Source organism: Rhincodon typus, chromosome 18 (genome assembly GCF_021869965.1).
Source record: "Rhincodon typus isolate 14 chromosome 18, sRhiTyp1.1, whole genome shotgun sequence".
In the NCBI taxonomy this organism is placed as follows: Eukaryota; Metazoa; Chordata; class Chondrichthyes; order Orectolobiformes; family Rhincodontidae; genus Rhincodon; species Rhincodon typus.
In genome coordinates, this window is record NC_063349.1 from 36,657,358 (window position 1) to 36,677,464 (window position 20,107).

Sequence of the window (20,107 nt, forward strand, 5' to 3'; positions counted from 1 at the left end):
CCATCATTAAATCATTAAAAGACAAGAAAAGATACTTCAAAATAAAAGAAGCAGATAAAATGCGAAAAAAAATGGGCTTTAATGATAGAAAGATAAGATGAACAGATATCATTTTATCCATTGAACAATGTTCAGACGAACAGCCAATTATTTAGTTCTGAAGAAGGGTCACTGGAACCAAAACATTACATTACTTTCTTTCCACCGATGCATTCAGATCTGCTGAGTTATTCCACAGCAATTTCTGTTTTTGTTGCTGATTTCCAGCAACAATAATTACTTTCAATTATTTGTCCTGTTGCATGTATGTGAGATGTGTGTACTTTCATAGATTGAGTTCCTTTGTGTTCAGTTTTATTTTATAACCGGACAATTTCTAAATAATTGCATAGCATCAAAAGAAAAGCTTATGAAGTACACCTTGCAACAAATGTGCGGATTCTTCAAAAAGTAAAATCCACATCTGGTACATAGCATGCTTTTAATGAGGTACAGCTGTACACCTCAAAAAAGTTAAATATGTGACCCATGGTTGTTCACCTAAACTTTAAATCTCATTTATCCATATCACCAGAAGTAAATAGTTTATTATTAATATAATTTTACTGCCTTTTTTATTTCACCTTTTTTTTTCTTCCCCAGGCAATGCACTTCCTACAGTTTAATGGGTAGGTCATTTGGTCTACACGCACATTGTTTCTACACCAGTCTCAATTTGCTGCCTGGAAACAAATGACAGCAGTCTTGCAAATATTTTTCTTTTCATTTTTTATTCTTCCTCACGGCCCAGTTGTCCATTACAGGTACTCGTTACCTGCTGTTTGACAATTCCTTGCAACAATGGCCAAAGTTAAAAATTCAGTGAATGGGAGATGGAGTCTTGTGCCACTGTTTATTGACAATGTGCATTTTGGTTCTGCCACCACATGAAGTTAAGAACCTTGTTGTTAATTGTAACAAACTCTGAGAATCAATGCCATCTTAATTGCAGTTTAGAAATACATCAACAAAATAAAAAAGGACACAATCACATGAGACTATCAGTAATAAATTGAAAATAGATTAGACCTATTGAAAATTTGCATAGGTACATGATCCAACACCAGAATGAAACGGAATATTAAATCACGTGCATTAACACAACTTAGGAAGTTATTCATCAGCCCCTGCATTTTATTTATGTTTTCTCTTTAACTTCTTCAAGCACTACTATCCAGACAGTTCTTAAGCTTATTAAACTTCTTTCACCACAGAGACTCAACTGGAGCATGAAACACATTGCAACTGGCGAAATATTAAATTTTTCAGAATGAAGCATTGGGTCAGGCATTCTTATATAGTTGAAGAGATTGTTCAATGTTAGCAGTATTCTAAAACCATCTCCGTCAACAATCTGGACTGTATTATTGCGTATCTATATATAATACTTGATACAATCATTTTGGGATTCAATTTTCAATATTGTCAAAATAACATTTATTAAGTTTTATTGACAGGTGCATACTGTTGGCCTATCCTTCTGTGGGAAACTTGATTTACTACTCACTTAACTGTTTCCAAATATTACTATTACAATTTAATTAATTCAAATGCAATATACTTAACATACTGCAATCCATGAACTCTACTGGCTTTAATGGGAGTAATTTAAATCTTCTTTATACGAAGATGGATGTACTTAAAATGAGATGAAACACGTAATACATGTCACTAATTAAAAAAAAAACTATATTTGAGATTTATGTTTACCTTACATTCAGGATGTTGTGATCCTACTCCAGCTACTAATTACTATTACATCTGTGTTTCTGGATTTTGGGGGGAAATTGCATCATAAAGACACTGGGGTTGTTTTTCAATTTTACTTCCTGGGTGGTTACCTCCCACTCTAGATTTGCTGTGATCTTTATTCTATTGTAATGAATTAAATTAAAATCCACCGGTGTCTACTTCAGCTGTGCAATTTGTTTGGTCAAATTACCAATTCAGCGCTGGGCAAGCACTTCCCACATTCTTCCCGAGCACATTAACAGTGTCATTCCTCATAGCAACCAACCAATCGTGAACTCTCAATCTTGATTCTGACAGCAAAAACGGCGCCAATTGAATACCCAAGGGTAAAATCAATGTCATGTAGCTTCTAGGAGTTGCTTCAAATGTAATTTGTAGAAGGCTTGGAAGAAAATTATCTATCTGCTTACTTGGTCAGGGATATGTGCTACCATGATGTGTAAAGTACACAGCTTACAACTGTAAACCAAACTAGGCCCTCAGGGTCTAAGGTCTGTAAGCAGCTTGAAGTTTCGAATATATTTTAATACATTATTACCTTATTGGATTTGTTTTTCCATTCTCAAAAATCATGGAAATGCCACGAAAACAATTCATTCCAATCAGTGATTTCAATGTGAATAACATTGACAGCTTTATCAGAAGTGGTTTTTTTATAAGTCCTAAGAAAATGTGTATTCTAAGCCTGTCATATATTAGACATATGTAGCAACTATAAGAATGATGTAAAAATAGGGCATTTGAACAAGTAACCCAATAACATGAGGCTTCATTATGATGTTTGTTTAAACAGTACTGCCTGTGAACTTATTGCTATTGCTAGCATGACCTGGCTTTCTGTTAATTAAAGAATGTGAAGACAAATAATCACAATCAGGATGTGGATAGTAATCTTGCAGTACGCTGAAAAGGCATGCCATTTAATTAAACTCCCCCACACAAGTGCTCTCTTCATTCAGTGAAATCATCAGGCGTACTCTGTTTGTTATCATAGCATTGGACATGAAAAGCATATTCTTACCAAATTGCTTAGCTTTACCCTTAGAAGTGAAGAAAGTAAATATTGTGGGTTAGCATATCCAAAGTTAAAACACAATCATATGCTTGTCAGAGTCGGAGTTTGTGAACTCTTCATTGCACAGTCCAAACCATCTGAAAAAGATTGAGGTAAGGATAGCCAGTGTTTGAAACATTTTGGCAAGATTACAGAGAATTTGAGAGGGCTAGTGGTTTCCATCATTCTTCCCAGTCAGGTTCAGGGAAAAGAAACAAAACTGTGACAGAAAGATGTGGTTGCTGAATGTTGATCTGACTGTACGCAATCCTTTTAGACCTAATGGAGCCAACATTTACCCGTACATTTGCATTATATAAATATTATTTAAGTATTATAACCTGCATTCTTTTTTAAAAAGTCTGGATTTTGGCTACTTGAGAACTGCAACAATTATTAAATGAATCGTATTCCAGCACTGTGTTAACTAATACAAAACATTCTAAACAGTTCCTCTGATGAATGGGCCACCAATGCCCAAGAAGGCCCTAGGTTTAATCAGTTTGTCAGTCTGAGTCTTGTCAGTAATAACAGTATTAAAAATGGCTTCACTGACCCTGGACTAAGTGAAAGATAAAAATCCACCATAATTTCTGCTTTTGATCACTATAAGTGACCTCTGCTTAAAGAAAGAACTTTGTAGGTGAGAAGCACAGAATGAGTATATAATTTTCTCCCACCCTGTGATCTAAAATCAGTAAGAACTAGCCTGAAAGTATGGCAGCCTGGACAAGGTTACTGTAAATCTATTACCCCCTAGTATGAGTACACACCATCAGAAGAGAATGAATGTGGGAAATGAAAATCCAATAGGTTTATAAAACATTGGTTGCAATTGTTCTTCAATTGCCATGCTAGTGTTGCCAGTTCCTGATATGTATTTGGCAGAAGTCAGTGTTACGTAAAATATAAAAACAGTTCTTAATTGCTACTGCAGATAATTGGGCATTATTATTCTAATTCTGTATTATTTCAAATATTTTATAATAGAAATTGACATCTCGTTGCTGTTTAACTGTAGAAGGTATACTAATGCTTCAGCCTAACCAATATCTCAAAATTTGATTGTACTTATTTACTTAGCAAATCTTCCTTATTATGATAATTGATTAGAAGATAACTTTATACAATGCTCAACTATTTTCTTTGAAACATGAGGGAGTTCGAATTGATTGAATGTCTGAAGGTGCTGGAACTACTTCAAACAGTGACAGATTAAAGAACTTTGTTGAATGATCTTTGCTGTGAGGAAGGACACAGAGGCCGTCTTAGGACTATATGGTTAAGATGACAAACAAAATTTTAAATAAAAGGTTCTCAATTCACTCAAACTTAACAAACATCATCGTGATGGGTAATGACGAAGTTTTAGAAAAACCTTATCATTGGACCACTAAAAAAAATTATATTAAAGATATTTTCTGTTGTCTTTTGTTCCAAACTGGACTTCACTTTTCTGCATGAATGTTTTTGTTATTTAACTAGTCAAACAATTCTGAAAGAACTAATCTTACACATGATTAATGTTAGCAGTGATTTATTTTTGGAATAGGCATGGCTTCAAAGAAAAACAGCAGGCATTTGTATAACATATTCAGGTATAATTGAATTAAGTATTTCTTTGTAAGATAGACTTGACTTTAAGTTAAAAAAAAGGTGAGATTCTGAATTTAAAATTCCACTGGCTTAAGTGGCATATAGTAAGCCAGGTAACAGATACAATTAAGTGTATATAAAGACACGTTCCAGTAAGTAGTAGTTATGGTAAATTAGGATTAGGGACCACGGTGATCTTGAGACAAAGAAAAACATAATAATCCTGTAGCTGCCTGGCTACAACCAGATGGCTTAACATATAATAGGGATTGTACCTTGGATCTTTCTCTGGCATTAAGGTAAGAATATGTTGGCTACTTCTAATGTACCTCAAATTACATGTGACTCCTACCAGTTTTCTCCCCTCCTGTTGTGATTCTCAGGAATTATTATCCAGACACCACACAAATAAAACTCAACATGTGTACAATGTCAGCAAGGCAACATTGCTTCATGATAGTGATGATAGTATACCTTAAGGTTGTGAACCATTTAGAGTCAAACATGTAGATTTTACTTAAATTAAAACCCAATTGCTTCGATGGGAGTTAAAACAGGACTCACAGTGAGGGATGAGTGTTATGTTTAGGCCACACTGCATCATAGTAAAATAATGGAGCTTGGCTTGGGGCAGGGTGGACAGATATACTTGCTTTATGTCTAGTTGGAAAGCTATATAAACAGAACATTTGGAGTTTTATAGTGTCTTTCATAACCTTAAGCTGTCTCAAGTTACACCATAGCCAATATATTACTTAATTGCATTCCTTAATTACTATTCCTAACCTGAATTGCTTGATACTGATATTTGTTCTGAAAACCAGTTTTTATCTGGGTCAGATTTATTCATACCTCAGAAGATATAAGAGCAAAATTAGGCCATTTGACCCACCAAGTTTGCCATTCAATCTTGGCTGATATGTTTCTCAACCCCAAACTCCTGCACCTTCACCCTGTAACCATTGTTCTCCTTGCTAATCAAGAAGCTAGCTATCTTTAACTTAAATAAATCAGGATGATTAGAGAAGAAAGTACAATATACATCATAGACAGAACCTCGGAGAATTTGTCCTGTTAAATATGGAACTCTGAAACAGCATAGTGGTTAGTCAATGGTGGTTAGAGGTGGACCTGGTTTTGATTCCAGCCTTGGGCGACTGTCTGTGTGGATTTGCACATTCTCCCCATGTCTGTATGGGTTTCTGCTCCGATTTCCTCCCACGGTCCAAAGATGTGCAGGTTAGGTGGACTGGACATTCTAAATTGCCTATAGTTTCCAGGGATGTGCAGGATAGTGGATTAGCCATGGTGAATGCAGGGTTAAAGGAGGATAGGATGGGGGTTGGGTCTGGGTGGGATGCTCTCGGGAGGGTTGGTGCAGACCTTAAGGGCCACATGGCCTCTATCTGCACTGTTGGGATTTTATTATTCTATTCCTTCCTACCAGGCCAATTGTTTATTTAAATAAACCATTAGTCAGAATAATGTGTTGTTTACTACAGTTTAAGATTCCAGTTGTGTAGAGGTGGCTGCCAGTATATAATTCAGATGGAAAAGCTTCAGGTAGAAGATTTATTTTTCAAAAGCGAGTACTCTCCCTCATGATCAACAAACATTTCACTGGAAGCAAGCTCCTTTGCAAAGGAATTTTCAAATCAAATGAATGCTCACTAATTGGCCCCTAAAATGCCATTCAAAATGATATGTGAGAAATTAGGAACAGGTGGCAATTCTAACTAATCCAATGAAACATCCACCAGAACATTAAACCCTGAAGCTGTTGAGTTGAAACATATGGATTGAGATACTTTCTTAATCTCTGGTATAAATAGGGTAGTGAACCCACTTAAAAGCACATATCACCCTAGCAGCAGGCGTCAATGTATCTTGTACGTTTTTGATTTATGAGCCTCTCTATTTAAATTTTCTTCCTATTCACGAGTGGGATGAAAGTAGATGAGGAAATCTTTGAAGGAGCATGCTATGATGTAAACAACATAATGCATTTCATGTTGCTTTTAAAATTTGTGTAATCATTCTTGTTTGTTGTATTTCCAAATGTGTCTTAACAAAATTGAGAGAATCAGTAGTTTATGGAATCTATGCATTTGTGAGAAGCTTAACAAACTAGAATAAAGTTACGGGTGGAGTATTACATAATGTCCAGGATCCCCTCTCCCAGAATATAAGTTGACGGTAAATCTGCCTTTCTTCTAGCAAGCCACCATATTGCTGCTTAATGCTTATAGGAGAGTTATGGGCAAGGCATCCATTCCTGTCTGAGGAAGAAGTTCCACCTCAGAACTCTCTGATCCTAACAGTATCACCTGGAGCAGCAACTGTTGCTAGCAGTACTTCCAGTTCCCAAAGAAGACAGCTGTTACAGCTGGAAGGAGAGGAAGAGGGATGGGAAGCCTCTTGTTAATGTCAGACGAGGAAGCCCTGTTGACTGGGGTTGGTAGCTGCCCAGGCCTGGGGCGGGAGTGCACAGATCCATGGGAGAACCTATCCATAGGAGGAAGCCCAGCCCCTTACTTTCCCACCATTGGCCCTCTGAGGAAGATCCAATGCAGTTTAAACATGGCTTCATCCTCTGTGGGAAAATTTGTGGTGGGGTGATACTTGATCACTAACTGGCCATTTCAGAGCTTCAATTGGTGCAGTTTTTGGAGATAATTCAGGACGTACAGCAGAAATTCGTCCCAAGGAAGAAGGGAGGATGAGGCAACCATGGCTGACAGGGAAGTCGGGGACAGCATAAAAGCAAAAGAAGAAGCATACAGTGTGGTGAAGATCAGTGGAACGCCAGACGATTGGGAAACCTTTAAAAACCAGCAGAGGGTAACTAAAGAAGCAATAAGTGGGGAGAAGATGAAATAAGAGGCTAAGTTAGCTAGTAATATACAAGAAAATTGCAAGTGGTTTTTGTAGATATATAAAAGGCAAGAAAGAGGCAAGAGTAGACATTGGACGGCTGGAAAATGAGGCTGGAGAAGTAGTAATGGCGAACAAAGAAACAGTGGAGGAACTGAATAGATACTTTGGATAAGTCTTCACGGTGGAAGACATCAATAGCATACCAGAACTTCAAGAGAGTAAGGTGGCAGAAGTGAATGTAGTGGCCATCTCTAAGGCAAAGGTACTGGGGAAGATGAAAGTTCTGAAGGTGAATAAATCCACCAGAACAGACGAACTATACTCCAGGATTCTGAAGGAGATAGCTGAGGAGATTGTGTTGACATTGGTGGTGATCTTTCAGGAATTACCAGAGTCAGGGAGGGTCCCAGATGACTGGAAGATGGCTAATGTAATACCCCTGTTTAAGATGGGAGGGAGGCAGAAGACAGGAAATTATAGACTAGTTAGCCTGATCTCGGTCGTTGCTAAGATTTTAGAGACTATTATTAAGGATGACATTGTGGGGCACTTGAAAGTGCATGGTAAAATAGGGCTGAGTTAGCATGGCTTTGTCAAGGGAAGTCATGCCTGACAAATCTGTTTGAATTCTTTGAGGAGTCAATGAGCAACCCTACAGCCCACAGCACTCATCATTGAGTTCTCTAATTTCAAATAACCTTCCCACCCATCCCCTGGCTCCCTTTCCAGCCCTACCTCCTCCCTTCCATTCCACCTACTGACCCTCCCTTCCAGCTACCAATCAGATTCATCCCTCCCATCAACAGTTCACACCTACCAGTGTCCACATATCACCACCATTCCCCTACCCCCTCCATCCCCCTCTTTATCTGCAGCTCCCCCTACTCCCACATCCGGTCCTGAAGAAGGATAATACCCAAAACGTTGATTTCTCCTTTCCTCCAGATGTTGCCTGGCTTGCTGTGTTCTTCTGGCCTCCTGTTTGCCTACCTAAGGCAGAGACTGAGTGGTTCATTGGGATGAATCTAATAACATTACCATTACACTACTGCACCAACCAGGACTACCTTTGGCAGGAGTGCCAAGAATATTTGAAACAAGTATAAGACATAAATGCGAGATCGAGAAACCCAATAATACATTTAAAAATCCACCAATACTTTGCTAAACTGAAAGTTCTGAAATATTTTCATTTATTTGTCAAAAAACCTGTTTTACAAAATGGTATACTTTACCATAATACCAAATTAGACATTTGTCTCAATCCATTGTTTTACGCAAATGTGCAAAATGAACAAAAATTATACTCGCATTTTCTTATCAAATGTATGACTGTAATTTTCAATATGTCTCCCAAATTAAAAAGACACTTTTCCTCCTGGGCCAGTTGTAAGTAAGCAGTCCTACTCTTGACTATTACAGGTACAAGAGACACATAAAATAATCTGCATTCTGATATTCATCATTCTTCCTACCCATCTGATGAGCTCTTTGATCCTGTAGGTTTGCAATGCAGAGTGATGTGAACGACAAGGATTCAACTCACACACTGGTTGAGGTTACCTCCCAACCTGACCCCACACCTGAGGTGTGATCCTCTGGTTAAACCACTGCCAGTCATCTTTATCTCATGAGAGAGCAGCCCTTTGGTCTGATAAGACTATGATGACTTTACCTCTTCATTTGTTAGAGAACGGAAGAGCCCCATTGTGCACGCAGCAGTCATCAAGCACGTGTCTAATCTAATCCTATTTTCCAGCCCTTGGCCTGTAGCCTTGTATGCTATGGCATTTCAAGATATCATCCAAATACTTCTTAAAGTTGTGATGGTTCCTACCTCTACCAATCTTTGAAGCAGTGAATTCCAAATATTCTTCCATAAATTCTCTCTAAACCTCCTGCACTTTACCTTTAAACTATGCCCCCTGATTTTTGATTCCTCTAACAGGAGGCAAAGGGTCTTCCTATATGCCCCATCTGTGCACATCAATCAGGCTCACCCTAAGTCTTCTTCCTACATCCTCTCTAGAGCAATCACATCCTTCTTATAGTGTGGTGAGCAGAAGTTCTCAGTTCTACAGCTGTGGCCAAACTAACATCTTATACAGCTACATCATAACTTTCCCCCTCTTGTATTCAATGCCTTGACTAACTAAGCCAATTATCACAGATACCTCTTAACCACCTTATCCATCTGTCCTGCTGCCTTCAAGGATCTGTAGATATGCACACCAAGGTCCCTCTGTTCCTCTTTACTTCCTAGGGTACTACCATTCATCATGCACTCCCTTGCCTTGTTAGTTCTCCCTAAATGCATCATCTCTCACTTTTCATGATTAAATTCACTTTGCCATTGATCTGGCCATATGACCATACCGTCTATATCATTATGTAGACTAAGGCTTTCTTTTTCACTGTTTACCACATTAACAATTTGCATGTCAATTGCAAGCTCCTACATTAATCCCAGATCAATAATGTACATTGTGAACAGCAAGCAACTGAGTACCAAACCCTATTGTATGCAACTGCACATATGCTTCCAGTCACACAAACAACTTTCGACCATCACCCTCTGCCTCCTGACAAATAGCCAATCTTGGGTCCAATTTGTCAAATTGCTCTGGATCCCATGGACACTTACCATCTTGACCAGTCTCCTAAGTAAGACCTTATCAAAAGCCTTATTGAAGTCCATGTGGATTACATCCACTGCACTACCCTCATCCACACATCTAGTCTCCTTCTGGAAAATGTCAATCAAAACTGTCAGACATGATTTCCCCATTAAAAAACATACCGATTGTCCGTGGTTAATCCTGGCCTCTCCAAGTGGCAGTTAATTCTGGCACTCAGAATTTGTTCCAGTAGTTTTCGCTACCACTGGCCTATAGTTCCCTGGTTTGTCCTAATACCCATCTTGAATAATGGCATCAGATTAGCTATCCTCCATTCCTCTGGCACCTCTCCTGTGTCAGAGAAGATTTGAAAATTAAGGTTGGCTGCCTCTAATCTCTTCCCTTGCTCCCCACAGCAGCCTGGGATACATCTCATCAGGCGCGTGGAATTTATCCAATCTGAAGCCTGATAATTCAGCTTCCTTCTTAATTGTAATTTATTCAAGTATCTCACAGTCTCCTCCTCTGATTTCTGTGCCTACATTATTCCTCTCTATCATGAATACAGATGTAAAGTACTCATTTAAAACCTCACCTTCACCATCAGCCTCCACCTACAGTTTCCCTCTTTGTTCCCTAATGGACCCATTTCTTTCCCTAGTTATCCTCTTGCCCTTAATATACTCAAGAAATGCCTTTGGATTTTTCTTTATCTTACCTTCCAGTGTTTGTCAAGCATCTTCTTCGCTGTCCTTATTCTATTTTAAGTAATACTTGTCACTTTCTACACAGCTCCAAGGCTTCTTGTTTCCTGAGCCCTTTGTATCTAATGTAAGCTTTCTTTTTCCTTATCCAATACTGTACATTCCTTGATATTCAGAATTCTCTGAAATTTTTGGTCCCCCCTTCACTTTACAGGAACATGGTGGGCCGGCACTTTTACTATTTCCAGTTTTGAAAGTTTCCCGCTGCTTCCTAGAATGAGCCACACCCAGTACCCTTCGGCCACATCTGATCTTATGTTAAAATTGGCTTTCCTCCAATTAAAAGCCTTTATTTCTTGTTCATCTTTGTCCTTTTACATGACAACCTTAAATCATACTGAATTGTGGTCATTATCCCTGAAAAGCTCTGTTGCTGACTCTTCTAGCACTCACTGGTTTTGACTTGTAAAATCATTTGCAACAGCAACTTGCCTCCTGTAAGACATTCTATATAATGGATATGTTTGAAGAATTTTGTCCTCTCTAAACCTTTCACACTTTGTCATCTCTGCTAATATTAAGAAAGTTGAAATTCTCTACTATTATATTTCCCTATTATTTTTACACTTCACTGAAATTTGTCTACATAATTATCCTTCTAACTCTCCTGAATGTTTGGGGTCTATAATGCACTCCCAACAATGACTGTCCCGTTTTTGTTTTTAAGTTCTACCCAAATGGCCTCAAGTGAGAAGCCCTCAAAGATATGATCCCTCCTCGTTGCAGTAATTGACTTCTTAATCAATGTTGTGTCATCATCTCCTCTTTTACACACCTTCTTGTCTCTCCTGAAGATTCTATACCTAGAACATTGAGCTGTCATTCCTACCCTGCCTTCAACCATGTCACCATGGCAACAATAATGTCATATCCCCGTGTATTAACTAGCACCCTCAACTCATTTGCCTTACTTGCAAGACTCCTTTTACTAAAATAAATGCCATCCAACCCTGCAAAGCATTCTATGTCTTAACTTGATTTTATATGCCTGCCAGACTGGCTTGGCTTTGCTTCTAAATTTGTCTTCATATCACTCACTATCCCATTCCCCTGCCTGGTTATATTGAACTCCCACCCCAACCAACACAACCAGCAAACTTCACGTCCCTCACCAATTAAACTAGCAAGCTCCAGCTCCAGCTCCATCACCAACTAAACTAGCAAACTCCACCTCCCTTACCAATTAAACAAGCAAACTCCACCTCCCTCACCAATACAACTAGCAAACTTCACGTCCCTCACCAATTAAACTAGCAAACTCCACCTCCCTTACCAATTAGACAAGCAAACTCCACCTCCCTCACCAACAGACCTGGCGAATTCCACCTCCCACACCAACAGAACTGGCAAACTCTACCTCCCTCAACAACAAAAACTCCAAATTCCACCCTCATCCCCGCCATAAGTATGCTGGTATATCCACTCTATCCACATATTGCTATACTCTCCAGTGCATGGCATTGGGAGTAATCCAGAGATTACAGCCTGTAAGGTCCCACTTTTGAATCTGCTACCTAGTTCCCTAATTTTTCTGCTGCAGGCCCTCATCTGTCTTTCTAACTATGTGGTCATTGGTCCCAATGGGAAACACAATGTCTGACTGATTGACTGCCCCCTTCAGAATGCCCTGCAGCAGCTCAGTGACATCCTTGGCTTTGCTTCTAAATTTGTCTTCATATCACTCACTATCCCATTCTTCTGTTTAGTTTGAACCCCCACCACAACCAACACAACTAGCAAACTCCACCTCCCTCACCAATTAAACTAGCAAACTCATCTTCCTCACCATCATCATTTGAGGCTGACACATCATCTATGAGTCATATCTGCAGCTGCAGAAACAACTGTCTGTACCCCTCATTACTGAATCGGCAATCATTATTGTTCTTCTTCTCTGTATCCTAACCCCAGAGAAACTGTCACTCTCCAACTCTCCTCTCCACTTTCCATTTTCAAACACAGGAAACTATTTCTGAGTGAGATATATTGAGGGGATTCCCTGACTACCTCCTGCCTCCCTCCTCTGAATGATGGTCACCCATTCGTTCCCTGACTGCAGTTCCTTAAGCTGCAGCATGGTCACATCTCAAAATATTGCTATCCACAAAACACTGAACCTTGCACACGCACTTCAGTGCCTCCAGCCAACATGCAAGCTCCAAAATCTGATGCTCAAGCTGATGAAACTGGTGGCAGTTGTGGTCATCCAGACTGCCAGGAGAATCTAGGATATCCCACGTACTGCAGGCTGCGCAATACATGGGACTGAGCTGCTCCACCATCCCTTTATTTTAGAATTGCATTCTTTGTTGCTTATATATATGAACATAAAGATAGTGCAGGCTAAAGACCCATACTTCATTAACCACCCTGCTTGGCACAGAATCTGATCATCCTTGCTCAAGGTTTAATACTGTGCGAAGATTCATGATCCAAATTAAGTGGATTTCTTGTATGTCCACACACTCAATATTTTACAAACTACTTTGTGGTTTAGAGAAAGAAACTGCAAAATGCCTTTCTTCATAACTTACATAAAATCCAGGGGCAAAATTTAATGTTGGTGAAATGGGGTCTCACCTGCCAACTGAATTAAGGTGATTTGATGATCAATGAAAAATGCCAACTTAATACTGGTTGACTGCCATCACTCTGCAATTCATTCATAATTGTCTGCTGAACAGCAAGAAAGAATTTGGTTGCCTGACGCTCTATTGGTACACTGTCCTATAGACTCTCTGTAGCAACAATGCATTTAAGTCATCAGCAAAACCCAATGTAATGGTCATGCTTTTGTTTTAAAGCATTCAGAGTTTATTTTTGTGATAGCTGATTGACAAATGGACCACACAGTTTTGTGTTCCAAATGGAGCATGAATGTTGTGGCAAGTAATGACTGTCTCCAAAAAAGGGAATTTAACCATTCCTCCTCAACATTCAATGGCCTTTCTGTAACTTAATTCATTTTCTATCCTATCACCATCCAGTGGATTGCCATTGACTGGAAACTGAACTGGACTGGACCAGCCATGTAAATACTATGGTTAGAACAGCAAGTGATAGATTGGGAATTCTGCAGCAAACAAAGCATCTCTTGTCTCCATAAAGTCTGTTCTCTATGTAAAAGGCACAAGTCAGGAGTGTGATGGAATACTCTCCACTCATCTGGATGAGTCCTGCTCCAAAAACAATCATGATGTTGACACCATTCAGCACAAAACAGCAAGCTTGATCGGGACTCCATCCAACAACTTAAAGATTGACTCCATTCACGACTGACGCACAATGGCAGCAAAATGTACCACCTACAGATGCACTGCAGCAAGTCGCCAAGTATCATTTGGCAGCATTCTTAAAAGCTGCAACCTCTACTATCTAAAAGGACATGAGCACTAGACATACAGGAGGAGTTTGCTAGTTTGCCTCCAGACCATCACAACTTGAAACTATACCACATTTCCTTTACTGTGGTTGGGTCAATATCCTGGAGCTTCCTTTCCAGTAGCATCGTGGGAGCCAGATGGACAGCAGCCATTCAAGAAGCCATCTCACCACAGCTTTTCAAGGCCAATTAGGAATGGAACCAAATATTGCCTTCACTATGACATGCAGATTCCACGAAAGAATAAATACGAAACATTTGCTGAGGATCATTGTTCAGAATCACCCATGGAGAATATTTACTCGAATGAGGTACTGTTGACATCTATGTGACTGCACTCCAGCATGCTTTCAGGATAGGGCTGAAACAAAGTTGGACAAAGAAGGGAAATATGAAACAGGATCATAAAAGACACTGCCTTAAATATGCTCATCAGACAAGCATCTTGTTTAAATATACTTCAAAAATGTAGAAATATGAGATGATATTGATAAGTTGTGACAAGCATCTGCACTGTACCTTTTAGTACTTAAAACAGAAATTGCCATATTCCTGCTTTTGATTATCAAATTTACTTATTGTTTAAGTTTTTCAGAGATACAGATTGTGGACATTTTATTTTAAAAAAGACAGGTTTCAGCAGATTTCACTAATGTGACATGAAGGGCTTCAGCAAAGTATTTAAGTATTTCAAATAGCACATCAGGTTACTGTTCTCCATCTTAAAAATGTTATACTTTAAGCAAAGTGATTTATGTTTTGGCAGGCATTAGTGTTTCTTTTCGTGTATAAGGATAAATATTGATGAAGTACATGAAACAAAGAGAAGAGCTGCTAGAGATGTTGAACGGCTGCATGGAATATTCAGCCTTATTGTTCGGGGTAGTTTTTCAGAGTTTTAATGATGTTTCTTCTTTCAGCTCCTCCATCTGTTGTTGTCTGTGTCAAGAAGACAAAACTGTTCATCCATTCATTTGGCGGAAAGCATGTGTTTACAAGCAATCTCAGAAAAGCTCGACTGACTCTGGAGTGGTTTCAATCAGCAGGTAAAGGTCATTTCCTGCGGAGCCCATTGAAATTAAACTGTCCAAAGCAACAGTTTAAAAAAGAAGTGGTTTTCTTTTTTTTTCAGAACAAAAAGGCACAGGATGTTGTCAGACCTTTCCAGTCAGTGACAAATCTTTGTTCGATGTTAATAGGCGGCTGTACTATCAAGAGCTGCCACGTAGCAGGTGACTAAAGCCACCTGCCTCTCCTCCATCTACTGTATAAACAAGTAAGAAGATCTGAGAGGAGAATTTCACAAAGATCAAAGCTAGGGATAATCCATCTGGAATTTCACAAAGCTGGCAAAGATTTATAAAACTCTGCTGGAATTTTAAAAGGAATTTTAGGTCTCTTGTCTTCCAACTGAGATAGGTTCTAGTGGAGCTTTTTACTCACAGTTGGTACTTTTATTGAGTGTGAGCTTATCGTTCAGAAGCAGAACTTCAAACACATTAACATAAGGCCAGTAACTGAAGAGAATACTTACCAGTTTTTTTCCTCTTTTGAGCAACATTCTTCTACAAATCAATGAAACAAAAAACATGCCTTTCTAATTTTTGTAACTTTTATTTCACTCGTTCTCCTCCTAAAAAATAGCCTCTCAATAATGCGATGTTTAAATGAAACCACACAGGTTTCACAATAAAATTACAGCATCAAGGGGCTGTTCATGTGTTATCATGAAAATATGGGACTGATGATTATACTTAATACATAAGATACTATTTTGTCTATAATTAGCATTAATCTATCATATTCAAGCCTGCCTGACACCTCAAAGTGATCAACAGCAAAATCTACAAGCTTCTGAAAACATGTTATAGCATTTGTTTCCTTTTAAAGTTGCACCAATAAAATTAAAGCATTTAATTTCTGTACTATAGGTCAGCATAAAGATCTGTATCGTATTAGACATCATTAAATATTATGGTGAGGAATTAGTATATATCAGAGGGATATAAATCTACAGTAAAAAAGGAGGTGGCTTATAGGCACAAAAACAATTTTAATGGTGACTTTCCACTGCATGGAAAGGTATTCTCACAAACTTGGTTCTCAAGCTTACCATAGCCTTTGCTCCCAGAGCTGCAGTTAGATTACAAGAAGCCTTTGTAGCACAAACCCAGTGGTTTATTAAGACAAACACATGGCAATTTGATCAAGTAAATACTTCCGTTTCATATACCGTAGGAGGGAAGTGATCTCAGTAGGGGTTATGCTGAATGCTGAGCTGCCGTCTGAAATGAGTATTCCCACATTTCCTGAAATTCCTGCCTCAAAGAAACCTTCATACTTACAGGCATGCTGTTGGGGCGCAGGGAATAATGTGGAAACAGCAAAGAAAACAATGGAAGCAGCATTCCGATATTGCAGAATGGATAGCTCAGATGGGTCATGAGTGTAAAATGTATAGGTCCTCTATTTAATAGGGGAAGAGGTGGGATGTGGAGTTGAAAGTGAGAGCTTTGGCAGCATTGGAGAGTGAGCTCCTCTCCAAGCCACTCATTAGCCTGACTCAGAAATATGTCGCTGGGTCAAAATCCTGGAATTCTCTCCCTAACAGCTTCGTGGGTCCACCTACAGCAAATAAATTGCAGTGGATTAAGAAGACAGCTCACCACTACCTTCTCAAGAGCAATTTAGGTCCCAGTCAGTGATGCCCAAAAAAACGCTCTTTGGAAATAGATGAACATCAGATAGGCCTAAAACGAGAGGAAGGCTGACGCTGGCCAGTAAAATGCCTGATTTGATTTGTTACAAACCACATTCACACCAAATCCCAACTTCACCTCCTCCAGAAGAGGCACCAACAGAATGGACTCAAATTAGTTACATTAAATTCCACGCATTGTCTTAGTACTTTGATGTTTTGACTTATTTCATAAAGGAAAATGCATAAAAATTCAAATAAGAAAAATATGGAAAATATGTGGGGGAAATGTGTATGTAGGAAACAACAGGTAATATATTAGTATTAAGACTTGAAAGAAAATGCTGCATAAAATGTTATAATAGAAAATGGGAAAGATATTCAACCTACCTTAACTTGTGTTCTTAAATCTGCAGTGAGTCACTCTGGTGTAGGTCATAATCTCTCCCATCCTTCATTCTCTTGCCGTATGTTGCAGAAGAAACCTAATGACTTGGAAAGATTATCGTGGGTGCTACAACCCTATCTTTTAATTATATGGGTTCTTTGGTGCTTATGGGGCTTAGTGTGCACAAGCATAGTCACCTTCTGATCTCACAAGAAGAGATTTGTAAACAAAGTATAATTTATTGATCAAAAAATCTTTGTAAGAGCAACATTCACATTCAAGAAAAGCTCAAACTAGATTTGGGCTCCTTGGTACAAAACAACATCATTGAGAAAGTTGGGCATCATACTGATTGGTGCTGTTCCAACATTAGTGTTTTAAATAAAGATACATCAGGTGTGTTTAGATCCAAGGGAAATAAACATTGCACTGGAAGAATGTCTCCACAAAATTCCTATCCTGGAAGAACTTAATCACAAGTTCTTAGTTTTCAAAGATTGTTCCAATCTTGTTGGCAAGAATGGATATTGGTCCATACAGAAACTGACAACTTTTAGAATATTTTTCGCTAAATGTTATTTCCTCAGATTACGATTTGGATTATTCATCAGCTGGGATATATTCCAACAATATAAAGTCATAGTATTGAGAGTCTATCAAGTTGTCTTTCTTTCTACTGTCTCTATTGGAAAGCACTCAGACCGTGTCATACTAGCAGTGGCGTTTGACTCAAGAAACCACATCATGTAGTTTTGGGGGCTTCTACCGTAATCCATTTTAATTAGTTGTTCTCAGTCAGTTTGCCTCAATGACCTGGGTAACAGAAGAAAAACAGTAATTACTTTTCTAACTGCTAATTGCCCAAGTTAATTTTATTAACTTAATTAAACTCCTTTAAAAAGAAGTTACTGAAAATTTCCAACTCAGAGTGGGCTCCCAATCTCAATGTTGATGTAACTTCTATGATGAAGGGTGTGAATTCAAAATGTCAGCTTTCCTGCTCCTCTAATGCTGCCTGACCTGCTGTGCTCCTCTAGCTCCACACAGTGTTGACTCTGAATCCAGCATCTGCAGTTCTTGCTATTTACCAGATATCAGCTGAGTGCCAATTTTGGTGAGTTTCCTGGAGAGTTCCTCTCCACCAGTCCAACTGAGGTTTCTCATGCTATCTTGATAAACCTGCCTCATTACGCCTGCACAATGCTGGTCTGGTTCCCACTCAACACAGGCAGAATTCTTGGCCACTGTAGGAACATGCCAGATACCTTGGTTAGTGCAGTCTTTATAGCCAAGCATGCGCTTGCTCAAGCATTGGCAATCCATGGCAACCGCCATGTACAGTTCCTGTCAATTGCGCCAGATATGTTGGACAGATAGAAATGGCACCTCCCTCTTTGTTGACGAGACTTGGAATTCCTGGTAGATGGGGTTGGGGGGGCGTTGGGATGGAGGGGGCAGGAGGTTGTTTGCAGTCATTACTCACAGAGCATCCCCTGAGACATTGGTGTGCATCCAAGATGGAGGCCTGAAAGTGTAAATGGTGAGCTGAAGTCACTGTTGTGAAACTGTTGTGAATTTAGAATCCCTAAAGTGTACAATGAGGCCAGTCAGCCCATTGAGTCTGCACTGACCCTCCAAAGAGCATCCCATCCAGATCCACCCCTCCGTCCCATCCCCGTAACACCGCATTTAAATTTTAACCATCTCTAACCCACCTAACCTGCACATCTTTGGACTGTTGGAGGAAATTGCAGCACCCAGCAGAAATCTGCACAGACACGGGAAGAACATGCAAACTCCACATAGACAGTCGCCCGAGGCTGGAATCAAGCCCAGGTCCCTGACGCTGTGAGGCAGCAGTGCTAACCACTGTGCCACTGTGCCACCCGTATTGAGAGTGTCACTGTCTAGCTCCTGTCTGACAGGTTGGAGAATGGGAGTCTGCATGTCATTGGGGTGAGATGACATCATAATGAGATGTTAATACATGTAAATAGACCTCCTGCTGCTTACTAGTGAGAATCTTGTCTCACCGTTCGACACGTGGTTGGAAAATAGAACTTTGTACACTTCACACTGAGAAGCTAGTCTCTGGAAATTTCTCACAATTCTCAATTGCGCACGTTGTCTGGTGGCTGAGAAGATTCCACCTTATTTCCAACAAGGCCTGTGCTTCTATCATTTGGCCAAACTTCTCCCAAAAATTATTTCAGTTGCAAAGGCAATTTCTACCTTGTCACAACAGGAAAGATTGATGTCAAGCCCAGTGGTTACACTTTTATATATTTGTTGTCAGTTCCTGTGATGTTTTGCAGTTATATGACGGAGATTGTTTATGATTTAAACACGTTCTCCTTTCTTGAGAAGGTATGGCACAATGTTTTGCACTTATTTATCTGAATCTTTAAAAAACATCAGAGTTCTTACTTGCATGTGTATCACGGATATGGGCCCCAGTCATTTTTGTCCAAAACCAAACATTTCCATTTAGTCTGAAAAATAAGCATCTGGACATTTTTATCCTCTTTGTTGCTTTGTTTCCAGCTGTATGTTGTGTAACTGAGCTGATTAATACGCTTGCCCTCATCTGGCTTGCAGTCTAAATGTTTTTGAAATGTGTATTGGAAGACAGGGGTACACTGGCAAGCCTTCAGTAGCACTGCGAGTTGAACTTTTCTGAGTCCAAACAAATACAGTTAATAGTGTGACGATTAAATTATATGGAAAAATGGTGGTAGGAATAGAGCCATAAACTACCAAGTTGGAATGTAGGCAGAGATAATCAAACAGTTCATTTAATCAATGCAGTTGACTCTTTCTTAGCTGTCCTCTGAAATAGCCGAGCAATCCATTCAATGCAAGGGCAACGAAGGAGGGACTTCAAATGCTGGCTTTTCCAGCAATACCTAGAACCTATGAAAGAATAAAGTTTGGATATG